This window comes from Leptosomus discolor, chromosome 3 (assembly GCF_034619465.1).
Source record: "Leptosomus discolor isolate bLepDis1 chromosome 3, bLepDis1.hap2, whole genome shotgun sequence".
NCBI classification, from domain to species: Eukaryota; Metazoa; Chordata; class Aves; order Leptosomiformes; family Leptosomidae; genus Leptosomus; species Leptosomus discolor.
The window spans coordinates 57,163,880-57,183,619 of NC_141393.1; the positions used below are offsets into that span (position 1 = coordinate 57,163,880).

At 40.4% G+C, this 19,740-nt stretch overlaps 1 protein-coding gene across 1 annotated transcript in view; it reads right to left on the reverse strand.

Moving 5' to 3' along the window:
* Positions 1 to 19,740, reverse strand: part of GLIS1 (GLIS family zinc finger 1) — a 205,284-nt gene that overhangs the window by 68,935 nt on the left and 116,609 nt on the right. The window lies entirely within an intron of this gene.

The following is a 19,740-nucleotide window of genomic DNA, read 5'->3' on the forward strand; positions in this document are numbered from 1 at the left end:
TTGACATTACCACAATATGGATGCAAGATACTACAAAAACATTCCAAGTATGTTTTCAGAAGTGTATTTTGTCAAGAAAGACACTGCTTCACATTGGCTTACATATTGAAAAACAAACTAACCACCCCAAACCACTTTCTCGTGCTTAGATCCAAAACGTGCGCTCAGACACGTCAGGAAAGAATTCTGTATGTGCAACACCAACCTTCTCAGGCCCAAGTTCTCAAACATTAGCAAGGATCATCTACAAACCTGGGCACATATTTAGCATATTTTTACTTAATAGGATTAAGTAAAGCTGGTAAAAAAATGTGAACTAGTTTGCACAAAATAAATACCGGTATTTTCTGTGATAATTTCACCATAAAACTAGAATACAAAAGCTTGGTGCATGTAATTCCAACCTGCAGAATTGCACATGCATAGGAGCGTGGGATGGAGCTTGCACAGAGATCTTTTTCAATTTCTGAGTGCTTCGCTTTGCAATTTCAACATTTCCTCCATGGTCTTTGAGAGGCTGGGTTAAGAACTGTGCAAGGAATGTCAGCCTGTGAGCAGAAAGGTGACAGGGAAGGGCAGGATGCCAGCAGGTGGGCAGGGGCTGGACAGTAGCTTGGCCAACTGATCAGAATTAGCTGTCCAGTGTTCACAGGTAACTCAAACACCACGATCGTGATCTGCAAAGCCTGAATTCCTTGCCTGTAGCACTAGCTCTCAACAGTCAACAAACTGTGCACCCATGACTGAGCTTTCAAATCAGAAGCTTAAATACACCAATGGCTTAAACTGTAACTGCAAAATTACTTTCATTCCTACCTGTATTCTCCAGAAGAGAAAGGCTGTACCTGAAAATCAGATCCACATCATCTCTGACGTCTTTTGCAAGAGCAGACACATTAAATTGAATGGCCTGGCCCAAACCACAATCAGTCCCGCTATATAGGTCTACATTATCTGTTTCACTTTATCCTGCTTTATACCTCTCTTCCACCTGTGTTTCCGTATCTAGAAAGCTGGAAAGCTACACTCGGAGTATTCAGGCTGAAAGACGCTATATGCTGTAAGTATAATTACTCAATACGCACAGTAGCCACTATTTAAGCACTGAGTTTCTTAACTAGTTTTAATTCTTTGTAATATTCAAAGGCACCAGCAGATGTTTAAAGCTGTTTTGGGGTTACAGAGTATTAAAAAAAGGAAAAAAAATTCTGAAACAATTAGATTTCTATTTCACTCATCACTCTCTTGCAATCTGAAAACAGGCCCGTCAATAAACCAAATGTAGTTTGAATAAGAAAAGCAGTATGCTCTCAGGCTGGAACCCTGTGTGCCAAATTATAGCTTGCCATAAATTTTTACGACCAAGTTATAAACCCCTGAAAAACAGAGCTTACAACAGAAACATTGCAAGAGCCATCACTGCAGCAGCCCTAAAATATGCTGCTTGCTCTTGCCTGGTGAAGTCTAGCTTCACCTCTTCCTCCTCTTTAACATCGGCATGGCTTCCCAGAGTGACAGAGAAATCAGCAGTCATCTCTGAAATCGCTGTTATCTTCCTTCTCCATTGCCGAACACTGCTCTTGGCACTGAAACACAATGTGTTATCCGTCGTGTCATGCACCCTGCTCTACACTCTGATTTCTGTGGCTTATCCTTAGGGGAACATCTGCCTCTCAGATTTGTGGTTTACCCTGTGAGGCTAAAGCCTACTGCTAGCCTCTCACTTTCTACCTTGGCAGAGGAAATGTACCTCTATTTCATGGATCAGTTGACGGTCTGTAGGCTAATTTGGACTAGCATTTTCAGAGCAAGGGTCTCCAACAAAATTGGAGATTCAGAAGAGAAAGAGAATTCTTGAAAGAAGAAAAGCACAACAGAGAATAACCAAATAACAGAAGAGAGTTCCTTATGTAGTTAAATTGGCTGTTTCATGAATTTGTCAATATAAAAGCTATAACGGGAACACACTAAATTTGCCTAACAGGATTTTCACCTGAGTTGAATGAAGAACCTTGTCATAGCAAATTTCCCTTGAAAACTGGGAAAGGGAAACCTGGGTTCCTAGCCACAGACCAAAAGTAACTTGACTTCACCAGGATAATCTCTACTTACATAGCATGTCTGAAAACACACCTCTAAAATGATCAAAATCGAAGACAGACACAAGGGCAACAACACAGGTTGATGAGGAGAAAATGTGCAGGTTTAAAGGCAGCTGCTGATCGGATTCAGAAGTACCATGCAGTTTATTGATGTAGTGACACAGAGATGGGTGAAAAATACATTAGAGTAATAGCTATGCACTATTAACCAAGACACCTTGAAAGTCTGAAAAAAATCTCATGGGAAAAAAAAGGAACACTGGTCACATAAATAATTCTCAGTGATATCTTGCATTCATTGTGAGAACTGAGAATTTTAGGGCCTGGAGCAGTCTGCTTTTTCTTTTTCTATCTTCAATTTAAAATAACATTTTCCCAAATCTGCAAATGTCAATATATTTTAGGTTTTTCTAAATGTTTCTAAAAGGATTCCCACAGACTTTTAAGTATTCTGTTTTCCTCTTCCATATTTTTCTTCTCACGATCCGCTCCTTTTCCTTTTTTCATTACTGAAAACGGACTGAGGGGAGACAAAATGAAAAAAGCTGTATTTTGCATTGGGCAATCAGGACATTTTTTGGTCAGGAAATGCTGAAGTTTTTCATGAAGCACAATTTGACTCTTTTGCCAGCTCCATTCTGTGACCTCCTTTTTCACAGAACGGGGACTCTACAACATTGCCCCGTTCTCATCAGGTTCAACAGCAAGTTGGGAGCATCTTCCACAACCATTTCTTATCCTTCCTATTATGTCACCACAGTGAGCTCCGTTTTATTCTCTCATGTAGCACAGAATATCTAGCTTAAGTGAAAACCAAACACAATTAACAGATTAATACCAACCGTCATGACTGTACTTTAAAACCTGTTTGACAAAAGCACAGTTACTGTCGTGAAAGACTGCCTCCTTCAAGACCTCTGTGGTCTCCCCGCTAACAAACACAATGACAGTTGTACGCAGTACAGCCTATGAGAGCACTCCTTATTTTCTCATTGTCTCAGTACATCCTCCATGATTTAATTACAAATTTTGGCTCTGCTTTGATTTCAGTTTATACAAATGATATTTGATTGACAGTAACTTAAGAAAAATCACAAACTTATGTTAAATTACCAGATTATTTATGTATTTTCTGCTGTACTGGTAACAATGACTTCAGTGAAACATATGGAACAAATAATGGGATATTTGGAAATCAGGAGTTTATAAGAAACTGGAAACAATTTGATATAAACCATTTAAAAACTATATTGTGCTTCATTAAAAAAGATATATATTTACCTAGTCTGTCTGGTATTACAGGAAACAAATAAGAGAGAGGTACTTGCAACTGTAATTGAAGTGACAACATATTTCATGGTAGCTGGAGATTTCAACTATCTCTAAAGACTGGATTCACTTTAAAACTACACAGCCTACTCACATCACTGTCCAACATCAAAACACACCTAATATTAAGAAGAATTGGCAATATGTTCCTCAAGCCAGAGAAGTACTTAACAGTATTAAGGCACAGTTGATTTTGATTATCCTGTTGTTAAATGTCACCCTTCAGGCACAGCTGCACAGCCCCAGGCCATCACTCCTCCAGTGCGCGAGGTAATACAGAGCCTCCACAGCATGGGTTAGGCTGGTGGGGTTCAGTATTCGCAGTGCTGCTGAGTCAGTTCTGGTGCAGATGGGGATATGACATGTCTCTAGTTGTTCTCACCCTGTTTGGTGATCTTCACAATTGCTATACCGGCACAGAGCTTCCCACAAATGCTGGGACTGTCCACAAAACACATCACGTCAACCTACTCAACAACATCCTGTCCCCCTGGGCCCCAAAACCAAAGGGAACACCACGCACATGCTAATAACAAACATGGTAGAAAGCCAATGGCAATTCAAGAGAGCACTGAAGTAGTGCGGCAGAGGACTGATTAACACACCACCAGACACCAATTAAGACAAAGTAATAATATGCTGGGAAGTTACATAATTAATAAATAGCTTGGTATAAATACAAAGTATTAAAAAGCCGTTTATGGACTCTGTCATTTTTAGTCACCACATTTATGAACCATTATGAATAATGATGCCTCACAACACTGTGAAGTAACAATACAGCTGTGGTGCAGGCAAAGCAAAAGAAGCCCATCATTACTCCTGGCTGCTAGAGATGTCAATAGCTTCTACAAATTGCATTTGCCTTAAGTGGCACCTCCTACTCACACTGCAATCATCCAATTTCAAAACATTCCAAATGGGTGTTGAGGATATGTTTCCCACAACGGAACAGTTTAAGTGTCTTATTGGTGGCCACTTACGATCTCACTAGCAAAGCTGGTCTACAACTAGTCACTCTAATTCTCTGGTCCCTTTGCAAGCCAGTAGACAAATCCCCTTCACTTCCCAACGAGAAACTTTGATTTTTAACAAAGACTGACTTTTATTTGTAACAGTTCTTCTTCTAGGAAGGCTGGAAGGAATAGTATTGGCAGAAAGGCTTCTTACTGTGTATTCCTGTGAGAAGACAAATCTTGCTCCTGGGTAGCTGGTAGGGATTATTTGATATTACTCTATGAATTATTTGATAAGATGAAAAAAATAAGTAGCAATTATAACAGCCTTGAGGAGGAGTTGCACCGCATCGCTCAAGACCCAAATCTGTGCTTTAAACCCCCAATACGGATTCCCACCACCTCCTGCACCACAGTACTGTGTGCCAGCGCTGGGCACAGCCATGGGAAGGCACTAAAGACTCTGCGTCCTACCCCATCGAGTTTGAACAGAAACAAACTCAGCGTTTATGACATGAGCCTAGTTCCCGGCTCCGTGAATACAAGCTACATTCCACTCTAATTATTCCTAATTGCCATGACTTAATGTGTAAATATTTGCAACACACGAAAATAAAAGTGCTTCCATACTGTTAGCTATAGACATGTTATCAGCTGCTAGCATGTTTTCGAAGCCTTTGCAGTTTCTCCAGATACAGGCCATGGAGCACAGCTCCTCAGCTGATGTAAGATCTTTGAAGTGAGGGGCTGTCTGTTTTGTTGAGGTTTTCAACAGATAGTTGAATGGGAACCAATGCAGTTCTGATGCCCCAGTTTGCACACACCATCTTCCATAAATCTTTCTTTTATCCATTTGTTATTGTCTTCTGCAGCTGTTGGACGTCTGTCATTGTGCAGCCTGAACCCCACCTACCCTAAATCTGCCTTTGCCCTGTCCTGACTGCTCCCCTGGTACTTAATATTCTGCCTCTCCTCCATCCTGCTTACACTGTTCCGATTCTAGTATACTGGAGAACTTAAATTGGCAAGATGAGGCCAGCTGACAATAGAGCAGCCATGACCCAAGCATATTCTTCTCAGTTTAGCCAAACCTGCAGAGAGAGTCAGAGACAAATTCCAGGGTGGTCAGGGAGGGGGCTGAGCAGTGGGTGGCACTGGGAACAACTGAGACTTTGTCTGCCAATTCTAGAAATTTCACAGGATGATTCTGGAGGCAGCCAACCCCTGGGCAAAGGCAAGCCTTCAGAACAGGGTAGGAAAAACGGACAGTTCTTAAGGTTACCCTGAAAAGCTGCAATCAAGTTTTCCATGTTCATCAGCCCTACACCTCAAGTGGGTGTGCCAGAGCAGTCTGTCAGCATGAATCCCTGCCTACAGAGGTCAGATTTATGGACTGAATGCACCGACTGCCATCAGCCATCAAGCTCTCCTGAAGCTGTAATGATTCTCAGCCTCCCTCCACTTGGACCAGTAAATCGGAGCAGCTGAGACACTGTATGCAGACACAGTGCTGTAACTCACTACCAAGTCCCCTAAGGCATCTTGGACCATAATTTATACAGCTCTGAGTGCTTTCTTATTATATAGAACTGAGAGCCTGAAGGAAAACCAAACCAAATGAAACAAAGCAAACGCAGACAATGAGTAGCCTAAGAAATTAAAATAGCCTCAAAACCTGAAGAATCCAAACTGTCCCCCAAAATGACTCACACTAAAGAAGATGCCTTGTTTATTATGTTCAAAGAACTGTAAAAATAAGGACAGACTTAAAGAGCGAGCAAGCTCTCAAGAGATTCATAGGTTTCTCAGGTTTTCTTCTAATTCTAATCTCTTATGGAATAAGAGATCTACATCACTGTACATAAGAGATTCACATCACTGTAAAGTCATGTAGCTGCCCCAAGGCAGGGGCTTTCACTACGGCAGTGACAGGGCAGCCTGTTCTTCCTGCTTTCTTTGGGGGTAGGGAAGGTAGCATAGAGGGATAGGTATTGTCACCACCTAACAATCTGTTTTTTTCTTTTGCATCCCCCAGGCTAAATGCCTCTTCCACAAGATCTGACAGAGAGCATGTCCCACCCCAGGCCCTGCTAAGAGGCTGGGGAAGAGGAGGGTGAGACAGGACAGGTCACAGGATGACTGAGGATGACAACAGCCTGAGTCATCCCCACTGAATCCGCTCCTTTGTCCACTCTCACCTCATAGAGCTCACAAGGTTTTGGCAAAGTTGAGAACATTTTTAATGAACAGTAATAGAAACCCCAAATCAGTCTAATAATGCAAGCTAATAAACATACAGGTCATACTTCTCGCAGACAATACAACACACGCTCTCCTGTTAGTCTCTTCATCCACACCACTTTCCCCAGCATTTTTCTGATACAGGTCATACTTCTCGCAGACAATACAACACACGCTCTCCTGGTAGTCTCTTCATCCACACCACTTTCCCCAGCATTTTTCTGCAAGTTGAATGGGAGTTTCCTGCTAGGACTGAGTCCTCAACAAATTCTGAGTAAATAATAATAATAACAATAAATAATAAACAACAACTACAATAATAATAATAAATAAAAAAATAAATTGCCAAACCCTGAAGCAGTCTGCTTAGTCATCTTATTAAGTGCAACCAACACTTTCACAGTGTTAAACAGGCCTTAGTCATTCACCCATTCCTGTAAAAGACACTCTATTCTCATCAGTAACCCTCTGCTAAAGTGCCAGAATGTCATAGCTGGAAAGGAATTGCCATGAGCAGAGTAAGGAGCTCCCCTCTGACCTCTCCCACTGGCCAGACAGCAGTTAAAGGTTGTTCTGCAGTTTCAAAGCCTGTTCTCTTAGTGTTGATTTCAACTATATGACAACACCTAATTTCTGATTATCAGCCTGCTCGCACACCAGTGAAAATAGCTGGAGTTCTGCCTTTGGCTACAAGAAAAGCAAGAGGACGACGCTGGTCATGAGCTGGTGAGGGGCTGCAATTCCTTTAATTTTACACAAATTTGCTTTTAGAAATAAGCAAAAGCTTTTCTCATTTTATGCAAAATAAAGGGGATACCATAATGACAAATAAAAAAGGAAACAAATAGTAACCCTCTAGGGTTTACACGACCAGGTGCTTTGAAGAGAAATTTCTAAACTGTTTCTTGAATTTTAGAGATTGAGTCACACAATCATGCTGTATCTGACCAGAAGTGTTAATCAGAAGTAACAGTAACAGCCTATCACAATGGTAGTAAGTACATAAATATTATTTGACATACTTTTTCAATAATCTTATACGTGCTTTTTAACAAGCCTCCATAACACAGAGAACATATGAGCCCTGCTAGTATATACTGTACGGCAAGGTAGTTAAGAATATATTGCATTTATAAACTATGCACAACTTTATGAGTCTCTAGCTATAATTTCATCATAGCACAGTAATTGGAAAGTCTGCATAATTTTGGAAGGATATGTGTTTTAGTTAAAAGAACACTATTATTGCTAATTGGATACCAAGCTTACATTGTAAATCAGAGCAAAGTATGGGCTCCTAATTACAAACTTTTTTGAAACAAGCACTGTATGTCTTTACATTATTTTTGGCTAACAAGTGACTTGAATAATCTTAGTGTTACAAAGTCCATAAATCTTTTCTTTAGCTGTGGCTGATGAAATGTTACAGGATAAGAATGTGTGTTCCCAAGGTAAATATCTGGCTTGGCAGCCTCATCTCCTACCGTGAATCAAGGTAAAGGGGTATGTAAGTGACTGGCACTGGCACAGCCCCAGGCTGAAAAGGTAAAAAGTAGAAAGCTGGTATTAACTTATGTAGCATGTTGCAGCTTAACACATTTTAAACAGGCTGGGCTCACTCTTTGGCATCTGGAACTAAAATCTTACAGCCGTGTTCTTATGTGGAACGAACTTGTGTATTAGAGTTTTACAACACCAGCAACAAGCTTTTATGAAGTTGTTAAGGTCCTGAATTCAGAGCTGTTATGCATGGCTATTTTTAAAATTATTTTTTCCAAATGGCTTTTCCTCTGCATGCCTTGATCCACTCTTCCCGCACCTGTGGCAGCGGAGTCGGCACTCACCCCTGAGCAGGGAGCTGGGCGACCAACACCAACGGAAATCAATACGCTCATTGGATATGATCCTTCCCGGACTCTGCTGGGCTGACGGAAACTGCCAAAAGCTTCAACTTCCTATCCAAGTCCCTGGGAGCAGAGAATATTCAACGGAAGCTATGATCCTTATGGGATCTGCCTGCTGAGCACACAGGGGTCAGGCCGCATACCCCAATCCTGCAGCCAAGGCACAGGGAAGGCAGCTCATTGTTCAGGTGAGGATGGTAACACACTGGTTGTTCACCGTGGCATTGAAGATATGCTGCTTATCTCAATGATGGACAGAGTGTAAAGCCTGCACGTTAAAAGGCATGAAAAGGAGGCATGTACATTAGAACATGTAATGTGGCCCAGAAGGATCAACAATGCTAAGTCTGAAGTCTATCTTTCATTTTCTCCCCACTGAAAGGAAATTCATGCCTATTTTTGAAGTCTGTTGTGAAGACAATAATGTACTACAAATCTCTGGAAATTCTTTTGATTTTTCCTTTTTCTTTTCTATGTATTTATATATATATATATTTATTTTAAAAAAATAATGTAGACTCGGCCATGGTGATGCTGTTCAAATGCCAGTCTGCACAGCATCAGGACAGAGGCCACATGTTCCAGATGTAAAAGCTGTATTCACTTTGTGATATACCATTCAGCAAGGACTCATTGTCAGACAAGCCTTCTAATCTGTTCAGCATGTTTCCACCTCTTCTTCTTCAGGGAACAGTTGTGGTACATTTCACCAGGTTACCTAGTAATTTTGGTGTCTTAATACCCAGTTAGAGCAGAAGAGGTCTTTAACAGTCTCAGATAGCCTATGGATTCCATCTAGGCTGAAAAAGTCTCCAAGTTCTTGGCGTTCAGCAGCTCTGCAGGGTGTATGTATTTAACCTTTCATCCTGGACAGGTTATTAAAGTGAGTTCACTGAACTTGATTCCAGAAGAAAAACCAGAAGCAGCGTGCTTGCACTGTTGCAGATGAGTAACTACAGTTAAGTCCTGTTTTATGACCACCTTAATTCCTTTCCCATAAATTCACTAACCTCAAATCACAACTGTGAATGCCTCTGACAAACAAGACTTGTCTGCATGGGAGCAGGACACTCCAAGCTCCACATGTCTTGTACCTATTTGTTAATGCAGAACCTGAAAATTATTTCTGTCGCAAGTTCAACCACAGTCTTCTCCATCCAGGGTTAACCCAGGTTCAGTCTTGCAGTGTACATGACCCAAAATGTATGATTAAAAAAACAGTGCTCCAGGCACATTGGCCATGGAAGCTGGCTTGTAGCCTTCTTGCCACCACCAAACAGTGGCACAGCTTTATCCAAAACCTATGTATCTAGGATGGTCAGAGATGAATGACAGATAAAAATCAAATCGCACTGCCAGGTGGAGAAACTAAAGATTAGTTTCTCTGTGTTGATTTGACCACTTTGTTCAGGCTCAAGCCTTTAATATTCAAAATCAGCCTTTTTGGATCCTCCTGATAACTGAAGATACCATGACAACACCTTGTCTCTCCCAGAATTCCTGGCTGAAGTACTACAGTGTGGGAAAAGCCCCTTTGCAGAGCTTTTCCTCAGTTTCAGGTTGGCAGTGTTTCCCATTGACCATAAGAACTGGGGATTGTTTTGGAACGGGAAACAAGTCCTTTGAGACCGGGAGTATAAAATGCCAACTGGAAACTTTTAACAGGGCAGGTATGGCAGAAGCCTTAGACTAAATCATTACTGTGTGATTGTAAAAGAAGAGAAAACGAGGACAAAGTCAGATGTGGGCATGTAGAATAGACAGGAGGACACGACTCATCCTCTTCTGGATAACTTTAGTTCTTAATCAGAGTCTCCACTAGACAATTCACCAACTTTAAGCAAGAACGCACTCTTACGAAGCTAAGCACAACATGTGCTCTTCATAACCCTCAGAAACCTGGGACAGACTGGGCACATAGAAATAGGAGGCAGAAATATGTAGTTCAGACCTCATTGGAAGGTAACCTGTAGCTACCTAACATCAGATGGGCAGCTGGAAATGCTCTCTGAGAAGCATCTGAGCAGCAGAAGAAAGATTTACTATACCTGGTAAATAACCTTTCTACACAGAGCAGAATTTGTTGTACTAGACAACAGGCTTAGACAGCCACATACAGCACCATCCAAACTTCACCTGCAATGTATTTTTGAAACTTTCAGGTAACTGCATTTTACGTTTTTATTTTTGTTCTGCTATTCTGAAAATCCTGATGTTTCTGTTTAACATTGCTTGCAGAGAATCATTAACTTCAGCTGAAACTGGGCCACATTCTTCACCTAAATCCTTATTTAAACACCTTTAAAAGTAGTCTGTTTTTAAAGACGCCGAGCGCTTTGCATCTCTGAAAAAAAATCAAAGTGCTTTTCCCTAGACATCATTTCTCTCTTGACTCAAGATGACTAGATATTTCAGACAACTTGAAATACTTTGTTTTCAAGTAAAAATCTGTCCTCTCCATCCTTGGTGCTCTCCGACACTTGATTCACTTCTTTCTTAACAGGTTTTTGGGTGCACAGAAATTACAATGTCTTCCCTGTCAAGATAAACATGTTCCTTTTCCTAGTGACCGCCTGAGCACAGCAGTGAGGCTATATTCCAATTCAGTTATTGAAAGAATTGCTTCAAGACCGCGTCAGGTGAAATTGGTGAGCAACCCTGCGCAAGACAGCAGAGAAATAGCAGGAATTTAAGAGGAGCCTCTCTTTTGCACAGGATATCCCAAGAGCACTGTCCACTAACTCTGCTTTTGAAATAAAGTGAAACAGTCTGCCAAGAGTGCTTTAAAGCCAACTATTACATTTCCCATATGCAGGTTGTATGTGCATGTTTTAGACTATCCCCAAGTAACACATGACATTCCCATTAGCTTTTGGTAACTTCCACATCAGAGTAAGCCAGAATCTTAAGCAGATTAACCTCTGTTCCTTCTAACTGTTCCTTAATTTTTATTACAACAATTTTTAGGGTAGTTTTGTGGGCTTTTTTTCTCCTTTGGATGGATATAGAAATTTCTCTGATGAAAGCTTCAGGCTTCTTTAATTAAAATCTAAACAAAACAAAAAAGCCAAAGACCCCCAACCTTGTAAAATTATTTTCCTTAAAGAAACTGCCAAAACTCTAGGAATCAAATTACAGAACAGAAGCAGACGTCACAATTCCAGCTTTACTCTACCTACCCAGGGAACCTGAGTGCCTCTCTGAGGCGATGAGTTGATGGGAAACAGCAGAATTCTACACTGAGAAGGGAATTTCTATTTGTATTTAATGATCTTGGTGAAAGTGAAGCTTTTGAGCGTACGTAATGGATTTCTGGGTTCTTAAAAGCTGGAAAATAATTCTTTTGCCTACTGATGAACAACTCCTATGCACAAACCTACAGCCATCTAAGAAAGAAAACGACCAGGGGTTTCCATCTGTGGTCTGCAAAGTGTTTAAGGTTAACTCTCTGCAAGACTGCCGTAAAACATACTTACAAAAAGCTGATTACTAGTGGACATACATTGGCTATCCAAGAGTCTGCAATTCTACTCAACCATTTTTTAGAAAACTGAAAACTACTTCAGGGTCAGAGGGCCTGATTTTGGCCTCTTCCTTCACTCATGGTACTGTTTCTGCTTTTTAAACTGACAGACATTCTTCATTCATAAGCCCCATTGTTTAAATGGTCATTGACTTCAGGAAAATAAGTCTCTGTTACATTCGATACCTGTTAACCTCATTTATCCAACCAATAAATAATCCCTCACCCTTTCCTCCCTCCTCCTCAAGTCCTAGGTTATTATGCTGCAACATCTTGGCTCTATGCCTATTTAATCTTGGTAATAATGATCAAAACCAGAGTGCACAGATCTCAGTACCCTTTTTAGGATCACCATCCAACTATACATAATGTACATACTTCACTGGAAAAAGAAGGTTCTGCCAGAGGGTGCCATATTCGATTGGAACTTTTACATTTCTCAGGATTTAATATTATCATCAGCAGTTTAGATCCTGCCGGACTTTAGATGGTAAATGATAAGTTTATTAGGTTTTTCCGTTGTTAGAGGCAAATGAGGAAGGTTTTTTTCTTTCCTTTTTGCATTAACTTATGTCAAGAATGATGACTCTGAAAAGCTATTAGAGAGCAGAAAATGGAGAGTGATTACAGTATAATACCTTACAACTGACAAGGTTCTGTTCCTGCTCCAACAAATAAGAAATGACGGTGAGGCTTCACAGCCACATGTACTAAGAAACAGGATAGTCCGAATTTAATGTCTGGCTGATGTCTCTCCGGAGCTTTTTGTAGTATACATTAAAGAGTCCACTCACAGAGGACATCACTCAATTCACATCTGTGACAGTGGCCAAACATCCACTGACCAAAATTGTACAGGCTAAAGGTTTCATTTGTCAGTCTCATGCTATAAATAACCAGTTTCCAGGTGTACAGTCTAGTTTACCTTGGCAAGGAGAAGATGGCATACTGACATACAACCCAACTACCATCAACTTGTCTTGCACTCTGATGTGTAACAGTTACCATTTAAACAATAATCCCCAACCTTTGGTCCCAGAACATGAATAAATGAAGGATTCATTGTAGTTATCCTGGTTACATTTTAAAGTAAATTCTACCGTCCAATATATGTGGGAATGCCAGGAATTAATTTGGTTCCACTGCACACTCACTGGCTGATTCCTCTGCAGATGGTGATTTTGTCAGCTAGCAGAGCCTTTTCTTCCACTGATGCATTGCTACATAAAAAAACCCTAAGACCTGAAAGGTTAAATGAAATTGTTTAAAGGGAAAAATGCAAAGATATAGTTTTAAATAATGCTTTACCATGGTCCTGCCTTAAGTAGATTAAAATCAGCTTAGAGCCTTATTCTTTTTTGCAGAGTCAGTGTCCATGAGGCTCAGAGCGCGGACAGAAACACCAAACCTCCAGCCTTGGCTGTAGATGGCTTGAGATACTGAAATTCATGCTGACATATCTCTGACTTATGGCCACTTTATAAAAAGAAGCACTTTCCTTACCAGTAGGTTATCCCGATGAAAGCAACTTGGCTTTCCTGAAACACTTAGGTGTGCAAGAGAGAAAGACTTTTCTGTACAGAGAGAAAATTCCAGGCAAATTTGACAGAGGATTGCTGGTTGTAACAGTATTAAAGTTCCCACTAGTTTTTATGAAAATTGGCAGCTAAGCCAGGAGGTGGAGGGACTGAAGAAAAGACCTCAACAGGAGACTATCTTTTCCTAGACATCAGAGAATCCTCACAGGCACCCAGTGTTGAAACAACCAAAGGCAAATGGGCTTAATTAGCTCTGCTGTCTATAGCTTTTTTTTTTTTTTAGGTTAACGAATCTATCTCCTCTACAGAACACTAAAGAATCCCTTACTATAAAAATGCCTATGGTACTGGATGATACCGTACAAAGTGTTTTTGTCTATCTACTGTCTCTGTCCATAAAAGATATTAAGTCCCTTTGGCCAGCATGGAAAATGGGCAGGGGGAGGAGGGCAGGCAGGGCTGGGCAGGAATTGAAGGAGGAGGGATTTGCCTGTGCGCATGGGTTAAAAGACATTTAATGAATCACAGAAAATAGCAGCTTTACACAGTAAAAGCATTCCCTCTCCCTGCTTCTCTCCCCCCTGCTTTTCTACATAAATTATGTGAACATATCATCAAAACATGATGATTTTTATTTTCATAAATGGGGCCATATGTCAGTTAAAACAGAAAATGTGTGCTGAACTGTGATGTGGGTTACATGATACACTTTAATTGAATGTCACTTTAATGTAAACAGCTTTACATAAAACTCAGCCTAAAAGAAAACTTTTTTAAATTGTCAAATATTAGTTACTAAAACAACTTGATGCTGCATGTGTCTTTTGCATTGTCTAGTCAATCAAAGGGTATTGGTATGAAGGGGCTAGATTCTGATCTCGCTTGCACCAAAGCAGTCCCAGAGACTTTGCTAGAGGTTTAGAACAGGGAGCCAGGGACAAAAGACTTTTCTTGCATAAACATTTTTGACTAAATTTTTCCACGTAAGAAGATTTTTTTTTTTTTTAATTGCAAATGTCACTTGTTCATCTGAACATTTAACAAGTGCAGTTCACTTGTGATTAAGTCTGTATGCCAACATCCCTTTTTGCAGTGCGAGAAACCTTATTCTGAAAAAAACCTCAAACACAAACCAAGTAGTATACACACAGTCTTATGCAGGCGAAACCTCTAACTTTCCCTCACACAACACACAACTCTGGCTACCTATATGGAAATAACCTCCACAAACAACATACTACCATAATAATGAACAACTGAAAATAATGGGATTTTTAAAATGTTTTTAAAAAGCAGCTTTCATAACGCTAACAAAACATCAACCAGTTATACTAAAAAACATTAATAAGCCAATATGTGCTAGCAGATACCACATGGTTACCACAGTCATTTTCTACATATAACCACAGGAAAAGGCAGTCACGTCTCACCTGCTGCTCTGTGGCAGCTGCTGGCAGAGGCTTATTCTTTGATACTACTGTGCTCTACTATCACAGCAATACTCAGAATGGGACCTTTTGAATGATACTGTCAAGTTCAATATCAAGTGACAACTGATTCTTATTACCTTGCAACAACAAAGTCATATTTTAGTATCAGGTATGCAGCTGGATAGCAGTTGCTACCTTTTAAAAGTACTTGTACATGTCGAACAAAACTGCTGGCATCAACATATATTCACAGTAAACCACTGATGGGTTTGTCAAATATCTTTGGTTTCTTTTAGCAATTAATCATACTTGCAGGCGCATATTGTATACACTCTCTAGTCTTAAGTGTTGTCCCTAATACTTAAGGCAGAATCCTATAGCGTGGTTAGAAGCATCCCCTATAAGCTACCCCACGAGAATCCAAGGTTTGCTTTGTAAGAAAAGTAACAGCTATCATTTCTTAATCTGCAGCTTCCCACAGTAAGCCCTCTGCACCTCAGAGCCATGGCAGAAGCCTACATGATGCCACTTTAGGCCTGGACTTCTCTTAAAGCAAAAGAAGCTGCATGCTTCTCTCCAAGAACTAACATGTTTTGGAATTATATCTAGCCCACCAACAAAGATGTTGGGAGAAAAAGGGGAACGGCATTGTGTTACAAAGCTTTTCCTTACAGTTCCTGTTACTAGTTATTGGACATCATTATGGCTTTTGTAACGACAGCAGCGTAAATCAGCAGGCGAAGGCTGAATAGAATGTTCTATCCTTGTCTCCCGATGAAAATTCCTGTCCAAAGAAGGGATAAAATAATAAATTTGTTTTAAAGAATCACTTTTTTCCTCGGGTTTATTTTAGTTTAATTTAGGAGAATGCATAAAAGCAGGATAAAAAAAAAATCCATAGAGCCAAGAAAACCACAAAATCCCCTTAAAAAATGAGATTTATGTTCAAGTTTGAAATGGCATAAACAGGCATTACAAACACCACCTCTGTTCCAATCAGAGTAATAAAAATTGTCTTACAAATTATAAGGCTATAAAAATTGAAGATGACTGTTTCTGCAGTCCAGTTGGCTTGCGCTAACTTCAGCGGTGTTCAAACGTAAACGGCACTGCTGATTCCGCACGTGTTGCCTGTCACTTAGGCTTGCTACAGACACATCACAGCGTATGCAAGAGGGAAGCATGTCTGTGTGGCTGCTCCCTCAAACTGTAAAGCACTCAAGCTGACCTCATATGCAATGCCAGGGGGACAGAAATGATCAGAAAGATACTACCAAAGCAATGTGCCTTTTACACTGACTGATACTCAAGGGAAACTTGCCTTCGTCACAAGGAAAATTTAGGTGAAGTTTATTGCTTTAAAGCACCATTTTGCACATCAGCGTCTGCTGAGTTGGAAATAATTTTAACCACATATTGTGGAATGAAAGAATGTTTCAGAATCTTAGTTTTTCTGCCTGTACTGAAGTGGGCATCCACTATCCCAGCTCATAATCTACAAAAAAGGGCAAAACTTTCATAATAAAGCTGCTGTAGCTGCAACAACACAAATAGAAAAATCCAAACCAGAACGGCTTTTAAGCCTTACACCAGGAAGACTTTGGGTCTGCTACACCTGAGCAGAGCAATGACAGCCCTTCACCCTCCATGTACACCATTTGTTCCACACAAACATGTCTACGTGCATTCATGCAGCACCGCCCAGCTGCCGGGGCTGCAGCATGCTACTCTTTCTCCCACCTCCCAGCCCGCCCATTAGGCAGATGCATTGTTTTAACAAAAGCTTATTTACACCAGCAGAATATAAATCCCGTGCATAAATGCTCACTAGGGGCGGGCACTGCCCCGAGCAAAGTCTCACCAGAATATTTATCCAAGAAACACCCAGAGCCTGCAGCGCTCATCCCCATGTGGGGCTGTCCCAGCAGTGGTGCTAGGGCTCGTAAGGGGGGAGGCATTTTGTCTTTCTCCCTCTGACACAGCCCTGGCAGGCCACAGCCCTGCTATTCTTTTATAGACCTTTTCAGTCAGGCAGCGTCCCATCATCAGCAACTGCCAGGGCTGTAAATCCCTCTCAAAATGAAGGTTAGGGTCCAGTTCTGCAGGAGTCCACATGAAAGATTCATTCAGGTGCTGCAAAATCAGCTCCCTACAGTTCTCTCAGAAGTACAGTAGAAAATAATACATATTGGACCTATGGCTAGTCATTCCCTGCCTCTCACATTCATTTGCAGTGAATAGAAGAGAATGAGCACATTAAGATGGTAACTGTGCCTGGCAGCAGGTGAATGTAACTGTGACTTGGTAACACGTTTTGCACAGGTAGCGGGATTTTGTATGTAAGGCATGACCCTGCTTCAGGGCATATATATATACCCTTCCTTTCTCCAAGAACCAGGCTGGGGGAAGGGGGCAGAGGGAGTATGCACAGATACATTCATATATGTATATACTTACATATACCTATATACACACATTCGTGCACATATATATACACATTTAAAATATGCCCAGAATAAAATACAGTTGTCTAATGAAATTACTAAATTTTGTCTCCATTATAGCAGTGGTGCCAATCTACCACCAGGCATTCCATCTATCATATAGAATTCAGTAAACATTTCAATCCAAATCTGAGACCCATAGCCAAAGTATCAGTAACAGTGACATATTATGAAACTTTCATTCCCTTTCCCCCTCCCCTTCTACCCCAGTAATAACTGTCAGGCGATCCTGGCAATTTCACAAGCATAGCAATGATTCAGCTGGCAGATTTCAGTGGATTATTGTGGCCAATTTGGAAAAACACTCTAATAAGCATTACTTTCCAGAAAGCAATATAAATCTGGAAGAGGGGATTATTAAACCCAGGGAAACTATAACAAAAGACATTAATTGCATTTTTGGAAGGACCTTTTGAATTAAATTATTACCTGCTAGTTTATAAGGCAAATATGTAGATAAAAAACACTACCGTGACAAGAATTTATTTATATTGGCCATATATACTGTAGGAAATACATATATAAATATAATTTACACACAAACACTATGCTCATTTATGGCATTATATAAGCAATACATTTTGTTATACGTCTATATGTGTATCTTCAGACAATTAGGATTAAGTTATTTACTCTCACATACACACATATGCACAGAAGTGATGTTAAGTAAAACAAAAGATCAAAGGTAGAAAGCAATCTCAATGAATTATAAGCCAAGTGTTTGTGTATTTTTAAGTACATTTTAAGGTTTCTAGACAGTCTTACAACAGAATACAGAAGTTTCTTAAACTGGGTCTACAGGGCTTCAAAAGATTTTCCTAACTTGCCTCTCATTTGCTGGTTATGCATATTATTTAAAAACCACCAGCCTGCTCCAAACTCTGTTGAAGCAGATGAGGAGCTTTCTCTCGACTCGACATCAGTAAACGCTGGATCATGCCATTAATATTGGAAGATTAATCACTGCCTCTAACTTTTGTGTCTTTAGGGATTGTGTGAGAAGAACGATGGAACAACCACAAGCCATTTTGGAAGTTCAAATACTAAATGACTCAAGGATTCATCCTGCTGTTGAATAACAGTTTTGAAAACAAAATAATGTATTCTTACAATTATATGATGTAACCTCTGATTTTCTTATTTTCCGTGTTGCGAGACTGTATAACTCATTTATTAACTTGTATACATGTTCTTCACATTTTGTCTGCGTTCTCTTTCTACTTATCTTTATCTTGTTCTATTTATCTCTTGCCTTCCTGAAGGGGAAATAGAGCTTGTGACCCGAACCCAAACACGTTCAGCACCTCTCCTGTGCCAAACACCAGCCCCATCTACACTGTCTCTGTTATTTCCAAGTCTGCATCTTACTACCATAGGATCTGAGAAACTTTTAGCCTTCTAAAATGCAAGTGCTCTTCCTAAGTCCTTTCCTGTTTGCAACCAGCTCCCTCCAGAGAGTGACCATTACAAAAGACAGGTGAAAAGGGGTATTTGACCTTGTCAGTTGACACCGTTTCCCCACACCAGCACAGTCACCGGGTGAAACTGCCCCTCAGGGTGCTGTGGACACCTTGCAGGTGTAACTTTGATACCGTCAGGAGCATGCGGAAGGGGATGCTACCTAACACATTGGCCTAAGCACCACTGTCAGCTGTTAATTTTATTAATTCCTGAATTAACTGCCACACTGCACCAATAAATAACGAATCGTCCTTTTTTCCGCTCATTCTTATCTTAATTTTTTGTTTCCTGGATATCCCAAGACCAAAAATTAAAACAATCAATATATGGTAAAGTTAAAATTCTGCATCCGCCACGAAACAGAGAGGGTCAGATTTACAAAGGAAGAAAGAATAAAGGAGTTGTTTCCCTTTCTTCTCCTTTTAGCACTGCACACGGATACATTCAAATAAGACGTGCCCCCTCCTCACCACCCCAATCCCCAAAAGACAGACAGCTGGGTGTGAGTTGTCCGCTTAATATGAGGAACACTTGGCTTTCAGTGGGCTGTAACAAAAAGCTCCAATGTCTTACAATGTTTTGCCCTAAACATTGCTGTAACGTGCAATTACTGTAGAATTCACTGAGAAAACAAAGTTCCTGGATGATTCATGTTGCATATTTTCCCTAAACCTGAGCTAAAAACTTCAAAGCCTCCTAAACTGAATCACCAAAGTGAGTCACCCTGTTTTCAAACACACGGAGCAACT